Source organism: Coregonus lavaretus (assembly GCF_964263955.1).
Source record: "Coregonus lavaretus genome assembly, chromosome: 3".
Taxonomy (NCBI): Eukaryota; Metazoa; Chordata; class Actinopteri; order Salmoniformes; family Salmonidae; genus Coregonus; species Coregonus lavaretus.
The window spans coordinates 40,345,396-40,359,544 of NC_139990.1; the positions used below are offsets into that span (position 1 = coordinate 40,345,396).

A 14,149-nucleotide genomic window follows, 5' to 3' on the forward strand; every position below is an offset into this window, starting at 1 on the left:
ACCCTGGACAACGCTGGGCCAAATGTGCGCCGCCCATGAGTCTCCCGGTCGCGCGGCCGGCTGCGACAGAGCCTGGATTCGAAACAGGATCTCTAGTGGCACAGTTAGCACTGCGATGCAGGTGTGCCTTAGACCACTGCGCCACTCAGGAGCCCATATCACCTTGAACATGACTCAGACATACTGACTACATATCACCTTGAACATGACTCAGTTAGACATACTGACTACATACCACCTTGAACATGACTCAGTTAGACATACTGACTACATATCTCATTACTAGGATCTGGTACTGTCTTGAAAAAAAATACTCAAGTTCTCAAGTGAGTGTTGACCCTTTATTAATATGTATATCATGGGACTGTTTGCATCTAGAACCCTTAGACAATTAAAAATGGAGTTGAGCACGTTCCAACTTCATCTAACATATTTTGTGGGTTTTCCAACACACCATCTGGAAGACGTAGGCTACATGTAGCAATTAGAGCCGCTGACGACTCGCTCAAGTGGACGTTCACTGTTGCACAACTGGCAACTCTGTCCCAAACACTCACCACGTGCGTGCAGTGGCAACACCAAAAGCACAGAAACCAAGCCAGAGTTCACCTGGGAGGGGAATAAAAACCGTCAGAGAGACGGACGACTAACTAAGATTGTGAAACAATCATCGTCTCTCTCTCTCTCTCTCTCTCTCTCTCTATCTCTCTCTCTCTCTCTCTCTCTCCTCTCTCTCTCTCTCTTCTCCTCTCTCTCTCTCTCTCTCTCTCTCTCTCTTCCTCTCTCTCTCTCTCTCTCTCTCTTCTCTTCTCTCTCCTCTCTCTCCTCTCTCTCTCTCTCTCTCTCTCTCTCTCCTCTCTCTCTCTCTCTCTCTCTCTCTCTCTCTCTCTCTCTCTCTCTCTCTCTCTCTCTCTCTCTCTCTCTCTCTCTCTCCCTTCCTCAGAGGTGAACTCAGGACTTGGTTTCGGTGCTTTGGTGTTGCACTGCACGCACGTGTGAGTGTTTGGTGAGTTGTAAACAAGCGGCTGTGTTGATGCGGAGGCGCCAGTTGACCTAGTCACTCTGACGCTGGTGTAATAATAATAACTCTTCATACTTTTTTTTTCTTTCTCTCTCTCTCTACCTCTGTTTCTCTCCCTCTCTCCACATAATCACAAATCATTTGTAGACTGAAAATTGACCGCAAGAAGCACGTAATCATTTTAAACCTTGCTTACTTTGGACACCAATCACATATTTCTATATTATTCGTGGGAATACTTGGAACAGATTTCCTAATTAAAATCACTTGGAGCTGATTGGCTGGTATTTTTTACATTATTTTATGTCCAATATTTATACATACACACATATATTATAGATACAGTTGAAGTCGGAAGTTTACATACACTTAGGTTGGAGTCATTAAAACTCGTTTTTCAACCACTCCACAAATTTCTTGTAAACAAACTATAGTTTTGGCAAGTCGGTTAGGAAATCTACCTTGTGCATGACAAGTAATTTTTCCAACAATTGTTTACAGACATATTATTTCACAATTCCAGTGGGTTTACTAAGTTGACTGTGCCTTTAAACAGCTTGGAAAATTCCAGAAAATGATGTCATGGCTTTAGAAGCTTCTGATAGACTAATTGACATAATTTGAGTCAATTGGAGGTGTACCTGTGGATTTATTTCAAGGCCTACCTTCAAACTCAGTGCCTCTTTGCTTCACATCATGGGAAAATCAAAATAAATCAGCCAAGACCTCTGTAAAAAACAATTTGACCTCCACAAGTCTGGTTCATCCTTGGGAGCAATTTCCAAACGCCTGAAGGTACCACGTTCATCTGTACAAACAATAGTACGCAACTATAAACACCATGGGACCACGCAGCCGTCATACCGCTCAGGAAGGAGACACGTTCTGTCTCCTAGAGATGAACGTACTTTGGTGTGAAAAGTGCAAATCAATCCCAGAACAACAGCAAAGGACCTTGTAAAGATGCTGGAGGAAACAGGTACATAAGTATCTATATCCACAGTAAAACAAGTCCTATATCGACGTAACCTGAAAGGCCGCTCAGCAAGGAAGAAGCCACTGCTCCAAAACCACCATAAAAAAGCCAGACTACGGTTTGCAACTGCACATGGGGACAAAGATGGTACTTTTGGGAGAAATGTAATCTGGTCTGATGAAACAAAAATAGAACTGTTTGGCCATAATGACCATCTTTATGTTTGGAGGAAAAAGGGGGTTGCTTGCAAGCCAAAGAACACCATCCCAACCGTGAAGCACGGGGGTGGCAGCATCATACTGTGGGGGTGCTTTGCTGCAGGAGGGACTTGTGCACTTCACAAAATAGATGGCATCATGAGGAAGGAAAATTATGTCAAGACATCAGTCAGGAAGTTAAAGCTTGGTCGCAAATGGACAATGACCCCAAGCATACTTCCAAAGTTGTGGCAAAATGGCTTAAGGACAACAAAGTCAAGGTATTGAAGTGGCCAGGAAAAAGCCCTGACCTCAATCCTATAGAAAATGTGTGGGCAGAACTGAAAAAGCGTGTGAGAGCAAGGAAGCCTACAAACCTGACTCAGTTACACCAGCTCTGTCAGGAGGAATGGGCCAAAATTCACCCAAGTTATTGTAGGAAGCTTGTGGAAGGCTACCCGAAACGTTTGACCCAAGTTAAACAATTTAAAGGCAATGCTACCAAATACTAATTGAGTGTATGTAAACTTCTGACCCACTGGGAATGTGATGAAATAAATAAAAGCTGAAATAAATCACTCTCTACTATTATTCTGACATTTCACATTCTTAAAATAGAGTGGTGATCCTAACTGACCTAAAACAGGGAATTTTTACTAGGATTAAATGTCAGGAATTGTGGAAAAACTGAGTTTAAATGTATTTGGCTAAGGTGTATGTAAACTTCCGACTTCAACTGCATATAACATGTATTTTGCTGCTCTGGGAAGCTGAGGGTATATAACGTAGAGGTGATCTAAGTGCTCTACTAACCTAGACACTCAACGTCAACAGTGAAGAGGCGACTCCGGGATGCTGACCTTCTAGGCAGAGTTGCAAAGGAAAATCCATATCTCAGACTGGCCAATACAAAGAAAAGATTAAGATGGGCAGTCTGATATGGCTTTTTCTATGCAACTCTGCCTAGAAGGTCAGCATCCCGGAGTCGCCTCTTCACTGTTGACGTTGAGACTGGTGTTTTGCGGGTACTATTTAATGAAGCTGCCAGTTGAGGTCTGTTTCTCAAACTAGACACTCTAATGTATTTGTCCTCTTGCTCAGTTGTGCACCGGGGCCTCCCACTCCTCTTTCTATTCTGGTTAGAGCCAGTTTGCGCTGTTCTGTGAAGAGAGTAGTACACAGCGTTGTACGAGATCTTCAGTTTCTTGGCAATTTCTTGCATGGAATAGCCTTAATTTCTCAGAACAAGAATAGACTGACGAGTTTCAGAACAAAGTTCTTTGTTTCTGGCCATTTTGAGCCTGTAATCGAACCCACAATTGCTGATGCTCCAGATACTCAACTAGTCTCAAGTAGGCAAGTTTTATTGCTTCTTTAATCAGCACAACAGTTTTCAGCTGTGCTTACATAATTGCAAAAGGGTTTTCTAATGATCAATTAGCCTTTTTACATGATAAACTTGGATTAGCAAACACAACGGGCCATTGGAACACAGGACTGATGGTTGCTGATAATGGGCATCTGTACGCATATGTAGATATTCCATTTTTTTTTTTTTTAATCAGCCGTTTCCAGCTACAATAGCCATTTACAACATTAACAATGTCTACACTGTATTTCTGATCAATTTGATGTTATTTTAATGGACAGAAAATGTGCTTTTCTTTAAGTGACCCCAAACCTTTGAACGGTAGTGTATGTGTCGCGGGGCAGAGCGCCACTCCATAAACCACATAAATCATTTAGTCTATCAGAGGACACTCCTCTCTCTGTCTCTCTCTGTATTTGGGTGTGTGTGTGTGTTTGGACGTGTGTGTGTGTGTGTTTGGACGTGTGTGTTTGGACGTGTGTGTGTGTGTGTTTGGACGTGTGTGTTTGTGAGTGTGCATCTGGCCGAGTGCCTGTTGTTGTTAATGTCACGGCTGCAAAGAGGAAAACATGTTGTCTCTGTTTGGGACACGGGCCGACCTCTTGAACTCTCATTTGAACGTGAAGTTCTGAGTTAGCTTTCACAGAGAGGATGAGCTGGTCACTTGTTTTTCAAATGGGATTCTAGCAACGTGTGTCAGCAATGTGTCACTAGTCTCTCGTGACAGACTGCACACGCAAGACTTGGGGCTGGATTCAACCCGTAGCGCAGAAGACCTGCACTAAAGAAGACATTTCAAGGCAGTGTTCCCGTGTTCACAGAGACTTCATTCATGGTAAAAGATGCATATGTCGGCTTAATCGGAAATTATCTTTAAATTCAATTTTTTTAAATTTTCTTTTACCTTTATTTAACTTGGCAAGTCAGTTAAGAACAAATTCTTATTTATAATGACGGCCTACACCGGGCCAAACCCGGACGACGCTGGGCCAATTGTGCGCCGCCCTATGGGACTCCCAATCACGGCCGGTTGTGATACAGCCTGGAATCGAAAAAGGGGGTCTGTAGTGACGCCTCAAGCACTGAGATGCAGTGCCTTAGACCACTGCGCCACTCGGGAGCCCTAATCACGCTACAGTGCAGATTTTCAGCGCTATGGATTGAATCGAGCCTTTGGTTCTGAGTTTGAGAGATTCATGAGTCACAAAAAGTGAACAGGGCTCTGTTGTAAATTCAGGACTAATGTAATGAGGTTTTGGATGTGGAGATGAGATGGTGGTGGTGGTGAGGTACTGGCTGTGGAGATGAGGTGGTGGTGGTGGTGATGAGGTACTGGCTGTGGAGATGAGGTGGTGGTGACATATTGAATGTGGAGGTGAGATGGTGGTGGTGATGAGGTACTGGCTGTGGAGATGAGGTGGTGGTGGTGGTGAGGTACTGGATGTGGAGATGAGGTGGTGGTGAGGTGGTGAGGTACTGGATGTGGAGATGAGATGGTGGTGGTGATGAGGTACTGGCTGTGGAGATGAGGTGGTGGTGGTGGTGATGAGGTTTTGGATGTGGAGATGAGGTGGTGGTGGTGGTGAGGTACTGGATGTGGAGATGAGATGGTGGTGGTGATGAGGTACTGGCTGTGGAGATGAGGTGGTGGTGGTGGTGATGAGGTTTTGGATGTGGAGATTAGATGGTGGTGGTGGTGACATATTGAATGTGTAGATGAGATGGTGGTGGTAGTGAGGTATTGGATATGGAGATGAGGTGGTGGTAGTGAGGTATTGGATATGGAGATGAGGTGGTGGTGACATATTGAATGTGGAGGTGAGGTGGTGGTGGTGATGAGGTACTGGCTGTGGAGATGAGATGGTGGTGGTGATGAGGTACTGGCTGTGGAGATGAGGTGATGGTGGTGGTGGTGAGGTACTGGCTGTGGAGATGAGGTGGTGGTGGTGGTGATGAGGTTTTGGATGTGGAGATTAGATGGTGGTGGTGGTGACATATTGAATGTGTAGATGAGATGGTGGTGGTAGTGAGGTATTGGATATGGAGATGAGGTGGTGGTGAGGTATTGGATATGGAGATGAGGTGGTGGTGACATATTGAATGTGGAGGTGAGATGGTGGTGGTGATGAGGTACTGGCTGTGGAGATGAGATGGTGGTGGTGGTGAGGTATTGGATGTGGAGATGAGATGGTGGTGGTGATGAGGTACTGGATGTGGAGATGAGGTGGTGGTAGTGAGGTATTGGATATGGAGATGAGGTGGTGGTGACATATTGAATGTGGAGGTGAGATGGTGGTGGTGATGAGGTACTGGCTGTGGAGATGAGATGGTGGTGGTGATGAGGTACTGGCTGTGGAGATGAGGTGATGGTGGTGGTGGTGAGGTACTGGCTGTGGAGATGAGGTGGTGGTGGTGGTGATGAGGTTTTGGATGTGGAGATTAGATGTGGTGGTGGTGACATATTGAATGTGTAGATGAGATGGTGGTGGTAGTGAGGTATTGGATATGGAGATGAGGTGGTGGTGAGGTATTGGATATGGAGATGAGGTGGTGGTGACATATTGAATGTGGAGGTGAGATGGTGGTGGTGATGAGGTACTGGCTGTGGAGATGAGATGGTGGTGGTGGTGAGGTATTGGATGTGGAGATGAGATGGTGGTGGTGATGAGGTACTGGATGTGGAGATGAGGTGGTGGTAGTGAGGTATTGGATATGGAGATGAGGTGGTGGTGACATATTGAATGTGGAGGTGAGATGGTGGTGGTGATGAGGTACTGGCTGTGGAGATGAGATGGTGGTGGTGATGAGGTACTGGCTGTGGAGATGAGGTGATGGTGGTGGTGATGAGGTACTGGATGTGGAGATGAGATGGTGGTGTGGGTGAGGTACCGATGTGGAGATGAGATGGTGGTGTGGGTGAGGTACTGATGTGGAGATGAGGTGGTGGTGGTGGTGATGAGGTTTTGGATGTGGAGATTAGATGGTGGTGGTGGTGACATATTGAATGTGTAGATGAGATGGTGGTGGTAGTGAGGTATTGGATATGGAGATGAAGTGGTGGTGGTGATGAGGTGCTGGATGTGGAGATGAGGTGGCGGTAGTGAGGTATTGGATATGGAGATGAGATGGTGGTGACATATTGAATGTGGAGGTGAGATGGTGGTGGTGATGAGGTACTGGCTGTGGAGATGAGATGGTGGTGGTGATGAGGTACTGGCTGTGGAGATGAGATGGTGGTGGTGATGAGGTACTGGCTGTGGAGATGAGGTGATGGTGGTGGTGAGGAGGTACTGGATGTGGAGATGAGATGGTGGTGTGGGTGAGGTACTGATGTGGAGATGAGGTGGTGGTGGTGGTGATGAGGTTTTGGATGTGGAGATTAGATGGTGGTGGTGGTGACATATTGAATGTGTAGATGAGATGGTGGTGGTAGTGAGGTATTGGATATGGAGATGAGGTGGTGGTGGTGATGAGGTGCTGGATGTGGAGATGAGGTGGTGGTAGTGAGGTATTGGATATGGAGATGAGGTGGTGGTGACATATTGAATGTGGAGGTGAGATGGTGGTGGTGATGAGGTACTGGCTGTGGAGATGAGATGGTGGTGGTGATGAGGTACTGGCTGTGGAGATGAGATGGTGGTGGTGATGAGGTACTGGCTGTGGAGATGAGGTGATGGTGGTGGTGATGAGGTACTGGATGTGGAGATGAGATGGTGGTGTGGGTGAGGTACTGATGTGGAGATGAGGTGGTGGTGGTGGTGATGAGGTTTTGGATGTGGAGATTAGATGGTGGTGGTGGTGACATATTGAATGTGTAGATGAGATGGTGGTGGTAGTGAGGTATTGGATATGGAGATGAGGTGGTGGTGGTGATGAGGTGCTGGATGTGGAGATGAGGTGGTGGTAGTGAGGTATTGGATATGGAGATGAGGTGGTGGTGACATATTGAATGTGGAGGTGAGATGGTGGTGGTGATGAGGTACTGGCTGTGGAGATGAGATGGTGGTGGTGATGAGGTACTGGCTGTGGAGATGAGATGGTGGTGGTGATGAGGTACTGGCTGTGGAGATGAGGTGATGGTGGTGGTGATGAGGTACTGGATGTGGAGATGAGATGGTGGTGTGGGTGAGGTACTGATGTGGAGATGAGGTGGTGGTGGTGGTGATAGGTTTTGGATGTGGAGATTAGATGGTGGTAGTGAGGTATTGGATATGGAGATGAGGTGGTGGTGACATATTGAATGTGGAGGTGAGATGGTGGTGGTGATGAGGTACTGGCTGTGGAGATGAGATGGTGGTGGTGATGAGGTACTGGCTGTGGAGATGAGATGGTGGTGGTGATGAGGTACTGGCTGTGGAGATGAGGTGATGGTGGTGGTGATGAGGTACTGGATGTGGAGATGAGATGGTGGTGTGGGTGAGGTACTGATGTGGAGATGAGGTGCTGGATGTGGAGATGAGGTGGTGGTAGTGAGGTATTGGATATGGAGATGAGGTGGTGGTGACATATTGAATGTGGAGGTGAGATGGTGGTGGTGGTGAGGTACTGGATGTGGAGATGAGATGGTGGTGGTGGTGAGGTATTGGATGTGGAGATGAGATGGTGTTGATGAGGTACTGGATGTGGAGATGAGGTGGTGGTGGTGGTGAGGTATTGGATGTGGAGATGAGGTGGTGAGGTACTGGATGTGGAGATGAGGTGGTGGTGGTGGTGGTGAGGTACTGGATGTGGAGATGAGGGGGTGGTGGTGGTGAGGTATTGGATGTGGAGATGAGGTGGTGAGGTACTGGATGTGGAGATGAGGTGGTGGTGGTTGTGAGGTGGTGGTGATGAGGTACTGGATGTGGAGATGAGGTGGTGGTGACATATTGAATGTGGAGGTGAGATGGTGGTGGTGATGAGGTACTGGCTGTGGAGATGAGATGGTGGTGGTGATGAGGTACTGACTGTGGAGATGAGATGGTGGTGGTGATGAGGTACTGGCTGTGGAGATGAGGTGGTGGTGGTGGTGAGGTACTGGCTGTGGAGATGAGGTGGTGGTGGTGGTGAGGTATTGGATGTGGAGATGAGATGGTGGTTGTGAGGTGCTGGATGTGGAGATGAGGTGGTGGTAGTGAGGTATTGGATATGGAGATGAGGTGGTGGTGACATATTTAATGTGGAGGTGAGATGGTGGTGGTGATGAGGTACTGGCTGTGGAGATGAGATGGTGGTGGTGATGAGGTACTGGATGTGGAGATGAGATGGTGGTGGTGGTGAGGTACTGGATGTGGAGATGAGGTGGTGGTGTGGGTGAGGTACTGATGTGGAGATGAGGTGGTGGTGTGGGTGAGGTACTGATGTGGAGATGAGGTGGTGGTGATGAGGTACTGGATGCGGAGATGAGATGGTGGTGGTGGTGACATATTGAATGTGTAGATGAGATGGTGGTGGTAGTGAGGTATTGGATATGGAGATGAGGTGGTGGTGACATATTGAATGTGGAGGTGAGATGGTGGTGGTGATGAGGTACTGGCTGTGGAGATGAGATGGTGGTGGTGATGAGGTACTGGATGTGGAGATGAGATGGTGGTGGTGGTGAGGTATTGGATGTGGAGATGAGATGGTGGTTGTGAGGTGCTGGATGTGGAGATGAGGTGATGGTGGTGATGAGGTACTGGCTGTGGAGATGAGGTGATGGTGGTGGTGATGAGGTACTGGATGTGGAGATTAGATGGTGGTGGTGGTGACATATTGAATGTGTAGATGAGATGGTGGTGGTAGTGAGGTATTGGATATGGAGATGAGGTGGTAGTGAGGTATTGGATATGGAGATGAGGTGGTGGTGACATATTGAATGTGGAGGTGAGATGGTGGTGGTGATGAGGTACTGGCTGTGGAGATGAGATGGTGGTGGTGATGAGGTACTGGCTGTGGAGATGAGATGGTGGTGGTGATGAGGTACTGACTGTGGAGATGAGATGGTGGTGGTGATGAGGTACTGATGTGGAGATGAGGTGGTGGTGGTGGTGAGGTATTGGATGTGGAGATGAGATGGTGGTTGTGAGGTGCTGGATGTGGAGATGAGGTGGTGGTGGTGAGATACTGGATGTGGTGATGAGGTGGAGGTGGTGGTGATGAGGTACTGGATGTGGAAATGAGGTGGTGAGGTACTGGATGTGAAGATGAGGTGGTGGTGAGATACTGGATGTGGAGATGAGGTGGTGGTGGTGGTGAGGTACTGGATGTGGAGATGAGGTGGTGGTGAGGTGGTGGTGGTGATGAAGTGGTGGTGGTGGTGATGGTGGGGAGATGAGTTGGTGGTGTGGTGATGAGGTGGTGGTTGTGGTGATGGTGGGGGAGATGAGGTGGTGGTTGTGGTGATGAGGTGTGGTTGTGGTGATGGTGGGGGAGATGAGGTGGTGGTGTGGTGATGAGGTGGCGGTTGTGGTGATGAGGTGGTGGTTGTGGTGATGAGGTGGTGGTTGTGGTGATGAGGTGGTGGTTGTGGTGATGAGGTGGTGGTTGTGGTGATGAGGTGGTGGTGATGATGGTATAAAAAGGGCAATATTTCTGTCAGGTGAATCATCATGGTATCAGACCTTTTAAGCAAATACCAGCAAAACAGAGGCTGGTTAACTTAACCTTGATTAGAACATTACTAATAAGCTGCCACACACACACACACACACACACACACACACACAAAGCCCTGCTCCTGCCTCTATGCCAGGTTGAACATCAATAACAGAGAAAATCAAGGATGCTTCTTTCAGAGCTACACTGACTCCCTCAGTCATTTACACAACATGATAAACGTGTTGCATTGCGCTAGCATAGGTTAATAGAAAATCAAAGGTCTCAATTCAAGTGCTTCTGCATTACAATCCAGTAACACGAGTATGTTATGTCCAGAAACATTCAACATTAGCATGTGCTATTTTACAAGGCTATCAGTATGTCCAGAAACACTGAATAATAATTAGCATTTGGGATTTTTTTTTCTGGCTTTCAGGGAAAATAGGCATCCACAATGTAAAGACAGCTTGAGTAAATTCTAAAGATAACGTCCTTGTAATAATGATTTAAAAAAAAATGTTTATTATTAAATGTGGGCAGTTATTTGTCCTCCTCTCAACAGAAAGCACAAAACACAACCTTTCAGAGCGAACAACTGCACTAACACATATCTACACACACACACACACACAAACACACACGTTTGACTGAGTGCAATTACTGTCACTGATCCCTCTGCCCCCCCCCCCCCCCCCAGTCTTGCATGTGGAATGAGTTGTGTTGCCATACCATTATGAGCAGCGCTCATGAAACAGGAATCCCACATTTTGTTTGACTAAAATCATTTCCATTTCTACACGGAGGGACCGAGGGCAGACAGGCGTTAGTTACATCCGTAGCCCTCACCCAGAAGTCATGTTCAGTTTGAGTGCTAGTTAGCTGGTTAGCTGGACTCAAGTGACACCCCCACAGACGACTGCTGTTCCCATTTCCATTCATACTCTGAAACGTATCACAAGCATCACTCAAATGCCTATTGAACTCATTCACATCAAATATTTGCTAAAATATCATTTGATATCTCAGTATACTATAAATGTAAGTTACTATAGCTTTTCAAGCCTTGGTTTGTGGTGTATGGCATATTTATAAAACCACGCTGACTTTTGCACTGCAACACCGTGCTGATCAGCAATTCAACAACGAGTGAAAGATAAAATAAGTAGCTTATTTCAGTCTAAACATTTAGTTCAAGTATTCAGTTCATATCTGAGGTGAGAGTTAAATAACATATTTCAGTCTAAACATTTGGTTCAAGTATTCAGTTCATATCTGAGGTGAGAGTTAAATAACATATTTCAGTCTAAACATTTGGTTCAAGTATTCAGTTCATATCTGAGGTGAGAGTTAAATAACATATTTCAGTCTAAACATTTGGTTCAAGTACTCAGTTCATATCTGAGGTGAGAGTTAAATAACATCTTTGGCCGAATCCAAAAGCTTTCCGTCTCAATGACAGCAGTCGTCTGGCCCGGGGCCATTCATAAGCCCAGGAAGAGGACACTGAGCTGCAGTATTCCTCAGCCTGCTGTAAGCTGTTGGTACAGGAAGACAGATGAACTAGGAGAGGCCCTGCTAACTTTATCACACTGGCACAGGAGAGGTAGATGAGAGGAAAGAGAGAGGAGAGGACAGGAGAGGAAATAGAGAGGAGAGGAGAGGAGAGGAGAGGAGAGGAGAGGAGAGGAGAGGAGAGGAGAGGAGAGGAGAGGAGAGGAGAGGAGAGGAGAGGAGAGGAGAGGAGAGGAGTGAAAGGGGAAGAGGGACAGGAGGGGAGAGAGAGGGAGAGAGAGGAGAGGAGAGGAGAGGAGAGGAGAGGAGAGGAGAGGAGAGGAGAGGAGAGGAGAGGAGAGGAGAGGAGTGAAAGGGGAAGAGGGACAGGAGGGGAGAGAGAGGGAGAGAGAGGAGAGGAGAGGAGAGGAGGAGAGGAGAGGAGAGGAGAGGAGAGGAGAGGAGAGGAGAGGAGAGGAGAGGAGAGGAGAGGAGAGGAGAGGAGAGAAAGGGGAAGAGGGACAGGAGGGGAGAGAAAGGGAGAGAGAGGAGAGGAGAGGAGAGGAGAGGAGAGGAGAGGAGAGGAGAGGAGAGGAGAGGAGAGGAGAGGAGAGGAGAGGAGAGGAGAGGAGAGGAGAGGAGTGAAAGGGGAAGAGGGACAGGAGGGGAGAGAGAGGAGAGGAGAGGAGAGGAGAGGAGAGGAGAGGAGAGGAGAGGAGAGGAGAGGAGAGGAGAGGAGAGGAGAGGAGAGGAGAGGAGAGGAGAGGAGAGGAGAGGAGAGGAGAGGAGTGAAAGGGGAAGAGGGACAGGAGGGGAGAGAGAGGAGAGGAGAGGAGAGGAGAGGAGAGGAGAGGAGAGGAGAGGAGAGGAGAGGAGAGGAGAGGAGAGGAGAGGAGAGGAGAAGAGTGAGAGGAGAAGAGTGAAAGGGGAAGAGGAAGAGGGAAGAGAGAGGCAGAGAGAGGAGAGGAGAGGAGAGGGGAGGAGGAGAGTGGAAGGGGAAGAGGGACAGAAGGGGAGAGAGAGGGAGAGAGAGGAGAGGACAGGAGAGGAAAGGAGGAGAGGGGATGAGGAGAGTGAAAGGGGAAGAGGGAGGGGAGAGAGAGGCAGAGAGAGGAGAGGACAGGAGAGGAGAGGGGAGGAGGAGAGTGGAAGGGGAAGAGGGACAGGAGGGGAGAGAGAACAATTTTAAACCACTGGCTCATAATTCCCTCACCTTGTAAACAGGTTTCCATTACATTGTCTCCCATACACACCCCGTGTCCAGGGACTGCCCCAGCTCACACACACACACACGGAGGGGAAACTGATTCCTCTTCTATTCACATGGAGCAGACACCTGCACGCTGACACATGGTGTTCACACTTCCTGAGTCACTCACACAACACAGACAGGTAGGGTGTCGCTGTCGACACCAGACACCCGTCAGTAAAGAGACACCTGTATTCAAGACAAGTCACACAAAACATGCTGTAGGGGTCTTCTCAATGCAAGTTATGTGGCTAACTGTGTGATCTCAAAACTTACTACAAGACCAGTCCCAGCTGGCTAGGTTAAATCCCAGAGGCCTGTGAATTCTGAGGTTCCAACATAATAATAATAATAATATGCCATTTAGCAGACGTTTTTATCCAAAGCGACTTACAGTCATGCGTGCATACATTTTTTTGTGTATGGGTGGTCCCGGGGATCGAACCCACTACCTTGGCGTTACAAGCGCCGTGCTCTACCAGCTGAGCTACAGAGGACCACTGCAACATCAGCGAGCCACACTCTGACCTGCTAGCCAAACATCAGCTAAGGTTTTACCGACCTGTTACCTTCACCACTGTGCCTTCTCACCTCGGCTACAGCAAACAGAAACAGACTTTTCATTAAATAACGCTGGTGAAATACAACCTCTCCAACAAACTCTACAATACTCACCTTCTCTTTCCTCTCCTCTTATGAAACCTTCGAGCCCTTCTCACTTGGATCATTTCGATTTATGATGTGATTATTGAGGGCAAGAACACCCTGTATACAGATAACTACATACAGAGGGAAGCTTCTTAAGTATTCGACTGTATTTCTAACTCCTTATAGGCTACAGTGAATCATTCATTTCTAAATCAACATTCTCTGTGTGAGGTTAAAGGTCAGCACCAGTGGCGGTAGGTGCCGTTTAAGATGAGGGAGTCCAATATATTTTTTAATGAGCATGGCCTTATTTCTATTACAGCATATTGGATGACTGTCATTCATATTCCATTCACCCAGTTCAATGTAACATCGATAGGTTTAGGCTACTACATGATACTCTTAATGTTCCCTGTACCCATCATGAGGTTGCTACAACCTAGCCTATGATTGAAAGTTTTACAACGTAGGTGCAGAGATAGAGAGAAACATTTGAGTAATCAGGGTGACAGACAGGCGACACATTCAATACCACCTTGAACACGCTCTTTCATGCATCTAGCTGATCTAGGGTGTAATCATTAGTCCAACAGTTGCAAACGAGAGTTTCTATTGGACAAATTCAGGTATGTTTATCCCC

The 14,149-nt window shown here is 47.2% G+C and overlaps 1 protein-coding gene across 1 annotated transcript in view; it reads left to right on the forward strand.

The window, feature by feature from the left end:
- The window catches only part of cdkal1 (CDK5 regulatory subunit associated protein 1-like 1), a 993,836-nt gene that overhangs the window by 698,464 nt on the left and 281,223 nt on the right, over positions 1-14,149 (forward strand). The window lies entirely within an intron of this gene.